Genomic DNA, 17319 nt, shown 5'->3' on the forward strand with positions numbered 1-17319 from the left:
GGGATCACACCCTGAGCCGAAGGCAGACGCTTAACCGCTGTGCCACCCAGGCGCCCCTGATCTGAAGAATTTTAAATTGCCAAATTACCTACTCCACCTTCTTCTTTCTCAGCTCAGACATGGTTAAATGGTTAAATTTAAGATGAATAAAATCATTCAATATACCGCGTTCAAGTATAGTGGAACGCCTGTATGTTTGGCTCTATTCTAGTACCAAGTTTTCTCTTCAGTGGTGTTTTAATTAATGAAGAAAAATTCAGCTTTTTAAAGGTGGTAGCTTCATTCTGAGATTCAGCAAGATTTCATTATAGGTTCTACTTGTACTGCTGACTTTCGCAAATAAAGACACCTCACATTACTAATATTTTCCTTTCTACACAATCCTGAACATACCAGAAAGTGCAGCAACATTCTATGTTGCTTTGTTTGTGCACATTTAGCCTTTGGCTTCTCCTTTTGGCAGTCCATTTGTTCATTCCACAAATACTGCACACCTACCAGTGTGTTGGGATTGTGCTAAGTTCAGGGTTATAATGGGGACAGGATAGACATAGGTGCTGCCATCATGGAGTTTACATTTTCATTCTTATTTCCTTTTTTTTAATGTTTTTTTATTATATTATGTTAGTCACCATACAGTACATCCCCGGTTTCCGATGTAAAGTTCGATGATTCATTAGTTGCGTATAACACCCAGTGCACCATTCAATACGTGCCCTCCTTGCTACCCATCACCAGCCTATCCCATTCCCCCACCCCCCTCCCCTCTGAAGCCCTCAGTTTGTTTCTCATAGTCCATAGTCTCTCATGCTTCATTCCCCCTTCTGATTACCCCCCCTTTCTTTATCCCTTTCTTCCCCTACCGATCTTCCTAGTTCTTATGTTCCATAGATGAGAGAAATCATATGATAGTTGTCTTTCTCTGCTTGACTTATTTCACTTAGCATTATCTCCCCCAGTGCCGTCCATGTTGCAGCAAATGTTGAGAACTCGTTCTTTCTGATAGCTGAGTAATATTCCATTGTATATATGGACCACAACTTCTTAATCCAGTCATCTGTTGAAGGGCATCTCGGTTCCTTCCACGATTTAGCTATTGTGGACAATGCTGCTATGAACATTGGGGTGCATATGGCCCTTCTCTTCATTACGTCTGTATCTTTGGGGTAAATACCCAGTAGTGCAATGGCTGGGTCATAGGGTAGCTCAATTTTTAACTTTTTAAGGGACGTCCACACTGTTTTCCAGAGTGGCTGTACCGACTTGCATTCCCACCAACAATGTAGGAGGGATCCCCTTTCTCCACATCCTCTCCAGCAATTGTGGTTTCTTGCCTTGTCAATTTTTGCCATTCTAACTGGCTTAAGGTGGTATCTTAGTGTGGTTTTGATTTGAATTTCCTTGATGGCTAATGATTTTGAACATTTTTTCATGTGTCTGTTAGCCATTTGTATGTCTTCATTGGAAAAGTGTCTGTTCATATCTTCTGCCCATTTTATGATTTGTTTATTTGTTTCTCACATATTGAGTTTGAGAAGTTCTTTATAGATCTTGGATACCAGTCTTTTATCTGTACCATCATTTGCAAATATATCTCCCATTCTGTGGGCTGCCTCTTAGTTTTTCTGACTGTTTCCTTGGCTGTGCAGAAGCTTTTTATCTTGATGAAGTCCCATAAGTTCATTTTCTCTTTTGTTTCTCTTGCCTTTGGAGATGTGTCATGAAAAAGGTTGCTTTGGCCGATGTCGTAGAGGTTGCTGCCTATGTTCTCCTCTAGGATTTTGATGGATTCCTGTCTCACTTCGAGGTCTTTCGTCCATTTGGAGTTTATCTTTGTGTATGGTGTGAGAGAGTGGTCAAGTTTCATTCTTTTGCATGTAGCTGTCCAATTTTCCCAGCACCATTTATTGAAGAGACTGTCTTTTTCCCACCGGATGATTTTTCCTGCTTTATCAAAGATTAGTTGCCCAAAGAGCTGAGGGTCCGTTTCTGGGTTCTCTATTCTGTTCCATTGGTCTATATGTCTGTTTTTGTGCCAGTACCATGCTGTCTTTGTGATCACAGCTTTGTAGTACAGCTCGAAATCCGGCATTGTGATGCCCCCAGCTTCGTTTTTCCTTTTCAACAGTTCCTTGGCGATTCGGGGCCTTTTCTGGTTCCATACAAATTTAAGGGCTATTTCTTCCAGTTCTTTGAAAAATGTCATCGGTATTTTGATCGGGATAGCATTGAAAGTGTACATTGCTCTGGGTAGCATGGACATTTTAACTATGTTAATTCTTCCGATCCATGAGCATGGAATATTTTTCCATCTTTTTGTGTCTTCCTCAATGTCTTTCAAGAGTGATTTATAGTTTCTAGAATATAGATCCTTTACGTCTCTTGTTAAGTTAATTCCAAGGTAACATATGGTTTTTGGTGCTGGGATGGATTCCCTAATTTCTCTTTCTTCAGTCTCATTATTCGTGTATAGAAATGCAACTGATTTCTGAGCATTGATTTTGTATCCCGCCACATTACTGAATTGCTCTATAACTTCTAATAGTTTGGGAGTGGATTCTTTTGGGTTTTCCTTATAGAGTATCATGTCATCTGTGAAGAGAGACATTTTGACTTCTTCCTTGCCGATTTGGATACCTTTTATCCCTTTTTGTTGTCTGATTGCTGTTGCAAGGACTTCTAATACTATGTTGAATAATAGTGGCGAGAGTGGGCATCCTTGTCGTGTTCCTGATCTTAAGGGAAAGGCTTCCAGCTTTTCACCATTGAGAATGATATTTGCTGTAGGCTTTTCATAGATGGTTTTTATGAGATTGAGGAATGTACCCTCTATCCCTACACTCTGAAGGGTTTTAATCAGGAAAGGATGCTGTATTTTGTCAAATGCTTTTTCTGCATCTATTGAGAGAATCATATGATTTCTGAATTTTTCTTTCTGGATAAAATCTATGACATCATAATTGATTTGCGAATGTTGAACCACCCTTGCATCCCAGGGATGAATCCCACTTGGTCATGATGGATAATCCTTTTAATGTACTGTTCGATTCTATTAGCCAGGATCTTGTTGAGGATTTTGGCGTCCATATTCATTAGGGAAATTGGTCTGTAATTCTCCTTTTTGATGGGGTCTTTGCCTGGTTTGGGGATCAAGGTAATATTGGCCTCATAGAATGAGTTTGGTAGCTTTCCTTCTGTTTCTATTTTTTGAAATAGCTTTACGAGAATAGGTATTATTTCTTCTTTGAATTTTTGGTAGAATTTCCCAGGAAAACCATCCGGGCCTGGAGTTTTGTTTTTTGGAAGGTTGTTTATCACTGACTCAATCTCTTCATAATTAATTGGCCTGTTTAAGGAATCAATTTCTTCCGGTTTCAATCTTGGTAGTTTATAGGTTTCCAGGAAGGCCTCCATCTCTTCCAGATTGCTTAATTTATTGGCATAAAGCTGTTGATTAAAGTTTCTAATAATTCTTCCAATTTCATTGGTGTTGGTTGTGACCTCTCCTTTTTCATTCATAATTTTATTAATTTGGGTCCTTTCTCTATTCTTTTGGATAAGTCTTGCCAGTGGTCTGTCAATTTTATTGATTCTCTCAAAGAACCAGCTTCTAGTTCTGTTGATCTGTTCTACTGTACTCCTGGTTTCTAATTCATTGATTTTTTTCTCTAATCTTGGTCAACTGCTTCCTCGTGCATGGATTAGGTCTGTCCCTCTGTTGCTGTTCCAGCTTCTTGAGGTGAGAATATAAAAACTGCATTTTAGATTTTTCTATTCTTTTGAGTGAGGCTTGGATGGCTATGTATTTCCCCCTTAGGACTGCCTTTGCAGTATCCCATAGGTTTTGGACCGTTGTGTTTTCATTCTCGTTGGTCTCCATAAATTATTTAAATTGACTTTTGATTTCCTGGTTTATCGAATCATTCCTGAGCAGGATGGTTCTTAGTCTCCAAGTGTTTGAGTTTCTTCCAAAATTTTCCTTGTGGTTGAGCTCCAATTTCAAAGCGTTGTGGTCTGAGAATATGCAGTGAATAATTTCAGTCTTTTGGTATCGGTTGAGACCTGTTTTGTGTCCCAGAACATGGTCTATTCTTGAGAATGTTCCATGGGCATTAGAATAGAATGAGTATTCTTTGGTTCTGGGGTGTAGTGTTCTATATATATCTATGAGGTCCAGCTCATCTAGTATGGCATTCAAAGCCCTTGTTTCTTTGTCGATTTTTTTCATGGGTGTTCTGTCTATTTCTGATAGTGGAGTGTTGAGGTTCCCTACTATTAACGTATTTTTATCTATATGTCTCTTTATTGTGGTTAAGAGTTGGCTTGTGTATCTTGCTGCTCCCCTGTTGGGGGCATATATATTTATAATTGTCATATCCACTTGTTGGATACATCCTTTAAGAATAATATAGTGCCCTTCTGTGTCTCTAACTATAGTCTTTAGTTTAAAATCCAATCTGTCTGATATGAGAATTGCTACCCCAGCTTTCTTTTGAGGTCCATTGGCGTGAAAGATGGTATTCCATCCCTTTACTTTCAGTGTGAATGTATCTTTAGGTTCAAAATGAGTCTCTTGTAGACAGCAAATGGATGGGTCATGTCTTTTTATCCAATCTGCAACCCTGTGGCATTGATGGGAGCATTTAGGCCATTTACATTGAGACTGAATATTGAGAGATATGATTTTAATGATGCCATGTTGCCAGTAAAGTCTTTGTTTCTATCGATTGTGACTTTCTGTTCTGTATCACTCTTGGGGCCTTTTTACTTTTATAGAACCCCCCTTAATATCTCCTGTAGGGCTGGTTTCGTGGTTACGAAATTGGTCAATGACTGGCGATTCTGGAAGGTCTTTATTTCTCCCTCAATTCTGAATGACAGCCTTGCTGCATAAAGGATCCTTGGCTGCATGTTTTTCTCTGAAAGAGCTTTAAAAATGCCCTTACCAACCCTTTCTCTCATTCCAGGTCTGTGTAGACAGGTCTGACGTAATTCTGATACCTTTGCCTTGGTACGTGAGAAATTTCTTTGCCCTGGCCACTTTCAATACTGTATCCTTGGATCTAATATTTGCAAATGCACCATGACGTGACGTGGCATAGGTTTGTTGTGGTTGAGCTTGGGAGGGGTCCTCTCTGCCTCCTGGACACGAGTGTTTGTTTCCCTTGCTAGATTAGGGAAGTTTTCAGCTACAATTTGTTCAAATATCTCTTCTATACCTCTGTTTTTCTCTACCCCCTCGGGGATGCCAATGATTCTGACATTGGAACGTTTCATTGAGTCAGTAATCTCCCGTAACCTACATTCTTGAGCGTGGACTTTTTCAAGTCCAGATTCTATTTTAGCTTTGTCTTCTACTAACCCATCCTCCAATTTGCTGATATGTTCTTCGGCCTCATTCACCCTGGCCGTCAGAGGCTCTAGTTTTGACTGCATTTGTCTCATAGAATTTTTAATTTCTTCCAGATTCGCTCTCGTTTCCTCCCTTAAAGATTCTATATTCTCATTAACATTTTCGTTAATACTTTTTTCAAGTCTGCACATCATCTTGACCATTGTCACTCTGAATTCCATTTCTGATAATTTGGTTATATCCATATCCATTAGTTCTGTGGCAGAGGCCACAGACTCATTGTCTTTTCTTTGCTGGGGGGGATTTCTCCTTCTCGTCATTCTGATGAAGAGAGTTTGCGGGGTTGTCCAGAGCCCAAATTATTGACCGGGACCCAGGCCGTGCGCCCTTGTTTTATAGGGATCTTAGGGATGTGGGCTTCTTGATTTTTCAGCCTGCCTTCTGGGGGAGAGGCCTGCCGCGCCGATACTCAGGCAACCCTGTTTGGGTAGAGTCTCCGTGTCCCCTGCGAGGGGGGATGGGGGTGGGCACACTGTGAGCCTTTATTTCCAGGCTTTTGTTCTCTGGCGGCTTCCCTTGGCGGTTTGCTGTTCCTCTTCTGAGAGTCAGAGCAGCAGTGGCCGAATCTCAGCCTCTGTCACAGAACAGAGGGATCCCGGACCGTTCTCCACTGATGTTCTGGCCACTTTAACTCTGTTTCTGTTGGTGCTGCTCAACCCTGCAGCGTCCCGGGATATGCGCCCCACACCCGGCATCCCAGCCCTCACTTCCAGGGGCGGCGTGTCTCTGTCCTTTGTGTTTCTAACACCGCCAGCCGCCAGCCGCCCCCCGCGCGCTCCTGAGCTCCCGGTCTCAGTCTGGTTCCAGTGAGCGCACCGGAGCTCCGGTTTTCAGTCTGATCGTGCGTTCCCTGGCTCATGGTCTCAGTCTGCTCTCTCCCGGGTGCCAGTCCGCGAGTACTCCCGCTCCCCCGTGCAGGTGGCTATGGCTTCCTGGGCCCCAACGCGGCGGCTCCCTCCCCCTTCCATTTATCTTCTGTTATCTGTGCGCGGTTTCACGGCTCCCTGCTTCGTACCTCAATACTCAGCGCTGGAGATGTTCATTTGTAGAGATCCAGATGTATCTTCCTGCATCTCAGGCTGATTCTGTGGATGTTCAGGCTGGTCTGGTACCTATCCAACTCGACTCAGGGGACTGGCTGAAAAAGGGGTCCCCCTACTCCTCTGCCATCTTAACTCCCTCCTCTCCATCACATTCTAAACCAATATTATGCAAAGAGAGAAGAAAGACCACCTCTTGTGAGGCTTTTTTTTTTTTTTTGAATAGGGAAACCTTTCCCAAACCACTTGACAGATTTCCCCATATTTTATTGATCAGAATTCTGTCATGTGCCCATTTCAAAATCAATTGCAGGCAAAGTGAATGGGATTACCACTTTTGACTAGATCCCATATCGTCCAATAGAACTTTCTTTAGTGATGAAAATGTTTTGTGTCTGTGCTTCCAGTGCAGTAGCTGCTAGCCACATGTGGCAATTATTGCGCACTTGAAACGTGGCTAGTGCAACTGAGGAACTGAGTTTTTGGAATTATCTTAAATTTAAATAATCACAAATGGCTAGTGGCTACCATATTTGGCCACATAGAACTAGATCAATTATTTGGGACAGAGTGGATCCTAGGTAGTTGACCAACTACCATGTTTATTACATCTTTAATAAAACATCTTTTATAAAACAGGTGGTATATTTGTCTTTAGAACTTCAATCTAATTACTGACCCACTTGAGAGATTCTTTTGGAGTCAAACAAACCAAATACAGAAGGCAAAACCAGTACACATGCTTATAAGGAACGGCAGTAGCAGAATATCCTAGTCGAAGGGGTAAGGTGGGAAATCAGGGTATGCTGGCATGTAGCAGTGTATGATGTGGTTCAACTTATAATGGAGGCTTGATTGGGATATAATTGGCTAGGAACTCTGATGGTGAGAAACGGGCTGCTCTTAAGCTGGTTTGATTTACAATGTTGTAAATACGAAATAGCAACTCTTATTAATAGAGGATACATGCCAAAGCCTGCCTGTCTTGGAGGTTGTACAGCTAGGAAAATGCATAGATGACATCTGGGAAGATCCATCCATTTAATAAATATTTATAAATCGCTTGCTCTGTGCCAGGTACTATTCTAGGTACTGAAAAGATGGTAAACAAGACTAAGTAAGTTCCTGCCCTCATGGAACTTCACTGTTACAAAGAAATAAATAATGCATTTCAAATTGTGATACGTGTTGAGAAGAAAATAAAGCAAGAGAATAATGTAGAGTGAATGAAGTAAGTTTTAACAAATGTCTAGATCTGTGACTTTCTTGTCAAAAGCTCAGGGTTTTAAGTTTTTTCCTCTGGGAAGAGGACATTTGGTTTATAGGCTCATTTAGTTTCACAGCAAAAAAATAAAAAGAAATATTAAGTAAATAAACAGTTCTGTTTAGATTAGCTAATTGCCAAAAGAAAGAAAAATTAAATCAGTTCCTGAGAAGGCAGTGTATTTCTCTGCTGTTTGAAAATTAAATTTTGCCTGAGATATTATGGTAAGCCTCGCATGGCCCTATAATAGAGTGAAGTTTATTTGTAGCTTGTTCATATTCCTCTCTATTCTTTGCCTTATCTGGAGAACTTTGGCTATCTTAAGTAAACTTCTGGGCTCCAACTTTCCCAATCATAAAATGGAATTAATAATAATAATTGCCAATTGTATGAGTTCTGGAAAGATTGGCCATTATCAAAATAATTATAAAATGTTTTATATAAAGTTGTAGGCCAAAGGAAACAGTAAGCATTTCTTATTAAAATTGACCAAGTGATTTAACCTCTCTGGGTCTTAGGTTTTCCAGTGTTAAAATATTTGTAGTATTGTTAGGAATGTTAGGAGACAGATCCTCTCAGTGCTGGTTGAAATAGAAATTGGTACAACCTTTCTGGAGAGCCAGTTGGCAGAATAGTTACAAGTTCTTTAAAATATTGCGTACCTTTTGGCCCAAGGAACAAAATTGAACAGGTGTTCAAAAGTGTATCTTTAAGGATGTTTATCATGCTAATGTTTATAATGGCTAAAAATATTAAGCAAATGTTGAACAATAGGAAGTTTAGTGCATTCCAGTGGAATTCTATGCAGCTACTAAAGATGATGATAGTATCAATAGATCGTAATAGAGTTGGAAAGAAATTCACAGTGTCCTGTATTTGTGATCTGTTCCTCTTCAGTTTGGGCTACTGCAATCAGGTGTTGTAATTATGGTCACTTTTTAATTTCAAATATAGCGATAATAGCAGATAATTATTGAGCATGACACTATGGTAATAAGCTTTGTTCAAGTATTATCTCGTTGAACCTTCATATTAACCCAAGTAAGAATAATTTGGGACCTCCTTTTGCAGATGAAGAAACCAAGGCTCAGAGGAATAAAGTAACTTGTCCAAATCCTTAAATTCAGAGGTGGCAGAGTCAGACTTTGTACCCAGCCATTTGACTTCAAAGCCCACAGTCTGAAACCATGGGTTAGACCACCTCTGTAAACTATCTACATGGGATAACCATTACAGGTCTATCATGAAAACTCCTTCACATGCTTTACTGTCACTGCACTCTTATTTGAGAGTCCTTTGGCCTGGGTATGTGGCAGAGGAAGGGGTGATTCACCCTTTAATCCAGAAGTCAGCAAACTCCAGCCTGTGGGCCAAAGCCAGCCTGCTGCCTGTTTTTGTAAAATGTGTTGTTCTAACGCAGCCCTGCTTACTCATTTAGGTCTTGTCTATGGCTGCTTTTACACTGCAAGGCAGAAATGAGTAGTTTCAATACAGACCATATGGCTTGCGAAGCCTCAAGTTTGTGTTATCTTGTCCTTCACCTAAAAAGTTTGCCAACCCTTGCCTTAATACATTAGAAATCTGGAAGAATGTGTGCCCCATTACAATGACCACTTTTCTTTCCTTGAAGAGAGTAATTTTTAACCAGTTTTAGGGTCACTGTCCTGCAGTAGGCTAGGCCACAGGCATACAGGCAGTTGCTGAAGGGTTTTCTGAGGAGGTGAACAAGAGCAGTCTATTTTGGGACTACTGAAGGCCCTCTGTGCATGGCTGACTGGCATTCTCTGGGCCTTCAGTGCTGTGAAACCGTGGAAGTTGCTGCTCCTCTGAGATGGGATGTGTATTCACAAATGAGGCACTCCATTAGTCATGGTGCATTTCCTGGGCCCTGGAGACATGGGCATGACATCACCAACGGCCAATGAGAAAGGATCCTCTGTAGCGGGAGCCCTCAAACCTCTTTAGGGGACTGTAGGCTGTGTGTTCTGTTCCTAGCCCTCGGGGTGTGATTTGAGACTGTCTTCCTCATCCAGCCTTATTCTGGGCACAAAAGTCTAGCTTCCAGACCCAAGAGGCCAGGATAAGCTTGAAAATCTGCAGAGCTGGAGGCAGATTCCCATTTAGTATTTTTTTCCAGGGCTCAGGTTTTTATTCCCACAGAGTTTTCCACTCCTAATGACGTTGTTACTTCATGTGGTGAAGGGTGGGTGGTGAAAGATGAAGTCTGCATTAGATAAAAGACACTTGGCAGTTAAAATTTCTGGGTAAGTATAGGTTGGTAGCATAACAAAATCAGAAGCATATTTTGTTGTTTTTTTACATTGCTTTTGTGTGTAGTTTAACATAATAAAACAACATCTTTTAACAGCAAAAGCTCCTAGCAAAATCAGTGTGGTTTAGAATAGGGGCAATTACCAAAGGAACTTTACTGAGGGGATTAGTAACTCATTAAATCTTTTATCTTCAAGAAGAAAAGAATTTTTTTTCAATTCTTTTTTCTTGGGACTTAAGCATCTTGGATAAAAATACTCCCCACCCCTGCTTCCTAATTTATGTATTTATTTATTTATGAAAATGATTGGTGGAATTAAGTCTCAGATAACTGCTTATTCAATGTACCAGAAATTTTATTGAGATCTTGTTTTATAATTGGTGGTAGCTCAATCTTTTGCTATTAAGGCATAATTGTAAAATTTCTCCTTTAAAAGGTATTCAGGCAAACCAAGGCTCAGGATTTAATGTGAGATTATACTGGACAAACTCTCATAGTTTAATTCAGGAACTGAACCCAAGAGTTGTGTTTTCCAGTCTTCATAGGCAACCTATGGTTGAATGAGAATGATTCCTTTAGTATTTTTTCATGTTTGAATCCTTTTTGATTAAGTCTAAGAGAAATTGGGAGGCAGACGTTTTTGTTAGTATGTATGTGTGGCTGCCACAAACCACAGATGATACCACTCCTATGACTTAAAAAAATTCCTTGTAGTTTCTTCAAAATGAAGATGATTATTTTTTGTAATTATAGAGGTTTTTATTTTAAAAATCACTGGAAAGCACATGAATTTATTCCTGTTTCTTAAATCAAAGGAATTTCCTCTAGAACTGTGTAATCTACCATAAAAGAGGATACTTTTTAACACTTCCGAGGTTCTCCCTCAAAGTTCTCTATGCAATTCAAAAAATTAAAATTTCAAAACAACTCTTGGACATACTAAAAAATATTCTTTTAGCTTTTATAGATAAAGGAACTAAGGTAAAAAAGATGGAATCTTTTGCCTTACGTCTTTCCTAGAAGCAGATATTGAATGCATAAATCATTCTCTTTTTTTAAAGATTTTATTTATTTATTTGTCAGAGAGAGAGAGAGAGAGCAAGCACAAGCAGTAGGGAGCTGCAGGCAGAGGGAGAAGCAGGCTCCCTGCTGAGTGAGGAGCCTGATGGCAGACTCAATCCCAGGACTCTGGGATCATGACCTGAGGTGAAAGCAGACACTTAACCTACTGAACCACCCAGGCATCCTGAATGCATAAATCATTCTTCTCAAAATCCTTAAGAGGGCATTCCCCTGTACCTTTATATAAAATTGTTCTTGTTTTCCTTTGACAGCTTCACACTTTGCCTCATTAACAACAGGGCTTGTTTTTCACAATCCTGTGACTGGCACAGGAGAGCAGGTTTGTCTAGCCTAGGCAGAACTGGAAAGGGTCAGTTCCCTAAGGGATGAAGGTGTGGGGTGGGGGCTCCATGAGCTCTCCTGCCTCACTCTTGCAAGAGGACTTAATTCTCCTTAATGTCATTTCCCAATTTCTACCATCCTGAACTAATTTGCCACCTCTCAGAGGGTTGTCATGAATACTGATGAGTTTTAATATTGATAAAATGTGTAACCTTTTGGAATAAAGGTCTTTTTTTAATGCAAAAATTCAGGTTTTATTTTAACCTATTCTTACTTTGGTGGGAACTGATGTCAGGAAATTATAGGCAAACAAGAACTTTTGTTTTCTACCTCTTAGCGGAACAAAAATACACACAATGTGGCATTATCATTAGGCAAGACTTGCTTTTTTACATTTCACACAAGGATGCAATATTACCCCTTTTTGAACAAAATGCCCAGATTACTAAGGAAAACCATCTTTGGAGAAAGTGTTTAATAAGCATATTTTATTTAAATAAATCCTCCAGTAGGAATGGGAGAATTTACTGTCTTTTATCTAGAAGGATGCTGTGTAAGTAGTTATCCGTCAAATTTATCTGTGCAATTCACCAACATTTCCTCATTGGAAACATCAGTATTTCCACATCACAGTTTGGAAGAAAGGTCTTAAGAAAATAAAATAAATGTAAAAAAAAAATTAAGAAAAATAAAGGTCTTATGTAAGCACCCAGTTCATATTGGTTCCACTACCACTGACAAACTTCTTGATTGGGTTAACCAGATCCCTGTTTTGGTGAGGACAGACTCTGGAGTGAGTCTGCTGCTGCCTTGAGAGCATACATCTGGTAATAGATGTTGATAGCCAGGTGATCCTTAAAGCAGTTACACAGTAACATCTCCTCAGTGCTTCTGTTTCCTGCTAATTTGGGGAGCAGCAGATGCCTGCCTCAAAACCCTCTTCCAGTGTTTGGCGTGCCATGCTGATCATCTTGCTAAGCCCTAAACTTTTCTTGCCGAAGAAAACTCTCAAAAGGCTAGTCCAGAATATGACAGCAAGAGGTCATGACAGATAGTCAGATTGGTTTATGAAATGTTAAGGATGAGTCATGTCACTCCTAAAGGGATTGGCATCAATTTATTACACAAAACCAAACACTGAAGAAAGAAAAGCCTTTAGTCTCATTAAAGAACCCAGACAAAAATCCCACTTAATCCATCGTGCTTTTCCTTTTCCTCTAACTCAGCTGGTGTGCAGGTGTAGGGCAGCTTGGCAGAAGCTTTGAACATTTGGAAAAAGAAGTCATTACTGAAAGTCACTGACACACACTTCCCTTGGAATGCTGCTGATGTCATGGAAAACGGGGACCTTAGCAATAACCCCTAACAACCAGAGCTACAGTAAACAGTAAATGTTACCTCCACTAAGGCATTGGTTTTTTAAAGAGTTTAACAGGCCAGGGCTTGCCAGCCACAACTCATAAAAGTATTCTTATAATTTTACCCTACTCTCTAAAAGCACCGGATGACCGCTGAGGTTTCTCTGCCACTTGGGGATGCAAAGCCAAATTCGTGTCAGTTTCAAGGTTCACTAATCAAAATTTACAGCATTTCTTTTCCAGTTCTCTTTATCCCCCCTGCCATGCTCATGGAGTTAGGCCTGGTAGATTTAATACTTTTTCAAAGAAGTCTCTTGTCTTAACTGAGTTGCCTCAGTTTCTGGTTAGGGGGTGAATCTATGCACTAGGTTTTGCCTAGTATTTTATTAGCCTAGTGGTTAACCCAGTCTGGTTAATTTGTAGCCCTCAATCTATAGGTTATATTCCAACCAATTTGAAGCAGTTGGGCAAGAGTCACATCCTATAGTTCAAACTCTTAACTAGGCGCACAGCAAAAAAGCTAACAGCACATGCTATCATAGAGAACTGCCAGGAATGGTTGCTGTTAACAGTTTAAGAAAGCAAAAGAAGACACAGAACCAAGAGATCATGAGGAATTTTCTCCCCTTGATTGGCTACCTTTTAGGAGAAGAGGCTGGTAGAATATTACCGTGTATCAAACCCAGTATGGCTTCTTTTAGACCTGTCCACACAGTGGGAAGAAGCAGAATGCTAGCACTGCTTTTGCAATGAATTGTCAAGGTGACCATATCATTTACCATCCAAACTAGAATGCTTTTCAGAGTGAAGGGGTTCTATTAATGATGACTCTGTGACAATAGGATGAAACCACGACTGCCCCTGGCAAAGGGGACACATGGGTACCTTCATCATTGTGCCAGCCCCCCATCCAGCCCAAGCCTTTTGAGGAGGCAATCTTGACAGTGCCAGAGAAAGCAGACCCATCATGCAACCTGGATTGTCTCACTTACAAGAAAACAAGTCTTGTCTTAGAATTAGTAGGCTAAATAATGAACTCTGTTACGATAAGATGTCCGTAAGTTAAAACCTCAAATAAAGTAAGCTTGAATTCATACTCTTAATCTACCCAGTTTTGAACATTACTTTTATTGCTATTGACCAGTGATTCTTAGAATGAAGTCTGAGATCCCTGGGGGTCCCAGGAGATCTTTTAAGGAGTCTGTGTGGTCTAAGTAGTTTCATCATAATATTAAGACATTCTATTTGCCTTTTTCATTCTCATTTTCTCACAAGTATACAGTGGAGCTTTCTAGGGGACCTGTGAAGTATGATATTATAACACCTTGAATGAAGAACCACATACCAAAATTTAGCTGTCATCTATTAAGCCAGACATTAAAGAGATTTGTAAGAATGTAAAACAGGGGCGCCTGGGTGGCTCAGTTGTTAAGCGTCTGCCTTAAGTCAGGTCATGATCCCAGGTTCCTGGGATGGAGTCCCGCATCGGGCTCCCTGCTTGGCGGGAAGCCTGCTTCCTCTCCCACTCCCCCTGCTTGTGTTCCCTCTCTCTGTGTGTCTCTGTCAAATAAAAAATCTTAAAAAAAAAGACTGTAAAATAATATCATTATTCTATTTTAGAAAATAGTTATTTTTCATAAAAATACGTAATTTATGTTAAGATGTTATGGGTTTATTAGTGTTAGTGTTAGCCTGCAGTTAGTGCTCTGTGTAAAAATGGGGAGACAAAGCTCCTGTGACAAGTCTGAAAGTTACCGTGTTCTCTTATGTTTGGGTGTTACCTTAACATTATTGTTTGTTTTGTGTTAAGTCATTGTCTTTTGCTATATAATGTGTTCGAGTACTCTTTATTAAATAATTTTATTTTGACACAACAATGATGTAATTTTTCCTTCGGAATCACCCAGCATCTTGTTCTCTAGCCGTGCAGCTTTATTCATCAGCACATTGAACTTTTTTTTTTAAAGATTTTGTTTAATTAATTAATTAAATTTATTTATTTGATTTATTTATTATTTGACAGAGAGATGGCACGAGCAGGGGGAGTGGCATGCAGAGCGAGAGGGAGAAGCAGGCTTCCTGCAGAGCAGGGAGCCTGATGTGGGGCTCAATCCCAAGACCCTGGGATCCTGACCTAAGCCAAAGGCAGATACTTAACCAACTGAGCCACCCAGGCGCCCCTATTTCTTTTTCAAAGATGTAGCTACCATCCCCATATTTTCTGATATTCTTTTTTAACTATTGTGACTTACTGTATCAAATCAGCTGAATTTGACGCAAGTTCAAATTTCCAAGAATTAGCTCATCTCTCTGGACTTGAGATACCCTGCAGGTGTTTTTCTTTCCAGGGAGACAGAACTGTGACTGCAGTTCCTCCACAGGGCTCCTTGGGGCCCCTGCATAGTACCTGTGCGTCTCTTTAGAGTTATGTTGCCATTTTCTGGAATGTCCACAGTCTGATTATTGAGAATGGTCTCCATTCTCGCAGTAGACATGGCAAAGAGAGGTGAAGTTTTTTAATAATTTCACATAAAATGGTTTCTATAGTACTGAAAAATATTTTTAGAAGAAGCCATAATTTGATAAAACCAAATCAATTGCTTAGTTATAACCTTACATGTAAACCAATATATTTCCCCTCCACACTTACAAACTCCTTTACAGAGTCCAAATCTTTTAAGCCTTTAAAAGTCACCTATTTCTTAAAGGGGATTAAAAGTACACTTATCAAGATGAGCACCGAGTAATGTACAGAATTGTTGAATCACTATATTGTACACCTGAAACTAATACAACACTGTTAACTATACTGGAATTAAAAAATTTCACCTATTTCTGAGAATGTGATTTTCTTCTCAGTATCAGAAATTATTTCCATTGGCAAAAGGAAAAAAATGTGAAATAATTTTTTGTATACAAGTTCAATTATTTCATAAATAACGTTTCATTATTTTTTATAGTTTTTTTCTTTCAAGTGAAAATATTATCTTCTGATCTTAAAATGTGTTCCTCGAGCTAGAAATACTACTTTTTAAAAATACCTGCTTAAGTCTGCCTTTGGCTCAGGTCATGATCCCCGGGTCCTGGGGCTCAGCAGGGAGTCTGCTTCTTCTTCTCCCTCCATCCCCTTCCTCCGCTTGTGCTCTCTCTCTCTCTCTCTCAAATAAATAAAATCTTAATAAAATAAAATAAAATAAAATAAAATAAAATAAAATACTTGCTTAATTTATTTATCTCCAAGACCTGAAATTAATCTACTACCTTATAAATCAACATGGCAGGCTACACCGAGGCCACAGTTTATTTGGGTAGCAGCGTTATCTTTGTGATTTAATAATAGTGACAATTATACATGACACATGAAAGTCAACATCTAAGTTGATGAAGCCCGTTTTCAGTGACATGCATTCTACTAGGTTTTAGGCAGCATCTTCTCAGAGGGCTATTAGTTATATAAATCTCCAAGTTTCTTTTTCTTGAGACCTAACATTTTGGATAATTACTTACCAAACCTATGTGTGAATTTTTGATCAGAAAGCAGGAGGGTGGGGAGGGAGGGAAAAAGCATCATAATTCTTATTAAGTCCTCATTAAAAAAGGGATCGATGTGGGGAGACTGGCATGTTGTCTGAGATGGATCCGAAAGGAACACTGCTTTCTGTGAACAGGGCACTGGCTGGATGGGAAAGGGAGAGCTGGATGCTTGTCCCAACTTCACTACTCTCTAAATAACAGTGTGATTTCAGCAGATCACCTTACTTCTCTTAGCTGCCATTAGTTTCCCCATCTGTAAAATGAGGCTGGATTAGATGGCCTCCAAGGTCCCTTTCAGCTCATCTAATTCTATGGTTTGTTTTGTACTCTGTCAGAATTTCATGTTCTTGAAGTCCCTAGTTGACAAATACGGTGCGGGAGGAAATGACACAGTCTTGAATAACCAAAATGGATTTTGTCCACACTTACGTGCTAATCCCCAAAGAAGAAGAAAATACAAACGAGCCAGGGGCCAAACATGAAAATGGTGACAGTGAGGAAAACATCGAAGCAGACAGCTGTAAGCTTCATTTCCTGGCCCGCCTGCCATGAGAAAGGCCGAGCCTGCCAAATCCTTCAGGCAATCAAGGCCAGAACTTTGGCTAGCTTGTATTTTGAGCTCCCCCCATACCACACACACAAACCGCACAGGAAAATTGTCTCTCTCTCTTCATATTTGTGCCTTTTGGCTATACTTCTATGTATGCCAAGTTCTCGCTTAATCCCTTTCTTTCCAGCTGTCACTATATTCCGCCTGTTGCTCTCTGGGGCTTTGAGAAGCAGCTGCAGTCTTCAGTGGAGGCACAGTGGTGGCGGCCTTGGTGGTGGGGTGTTGTTAGGGTGTGTAGACTCAGTCGGAACCAAGTAAGTTTTACCTGGTTTATAGGCAGTTCGAACGGTGTTTTCCCTCTCCTTCCTTGGCAAGTGTCGGCACTGATGGCTTTACTATTTTTCCCCTCCCTTCCTCTTTGGGTCGGTTGATCCCCCTTCTACATTCCTCAGCCTTTTTGTCTGTGAACATCCTGTGGAAGATT

General features: G+C 40.1%; 1 protein-coding gene across 11 annotated transcripts in view; it reads left to right on the forward strand.

Annotated features, from left to right (window-relative positions):
• Positions 1-17319, forward strand: part of RAD51B (RAD51 paralog B) — a 695021-nt gene that overhangs the window by 247260 nt on the left and 430442 nt on the right. The window lies entirely within an intron of this gene.

The sequence above is a fragment of the Ursus americanus genome, chromosome 26 (assembly GCF_024610735.1).
Source record: "Ursus americanus isolate L20-20 chromosome 26, mUrsAme1.1.p, whole genome shotgun sequence".
NCBI lineage: Eukaryota > Metazoa > Chordata > Mammalia > Carnivora > Ursidae > Ursus > Ursus americanus.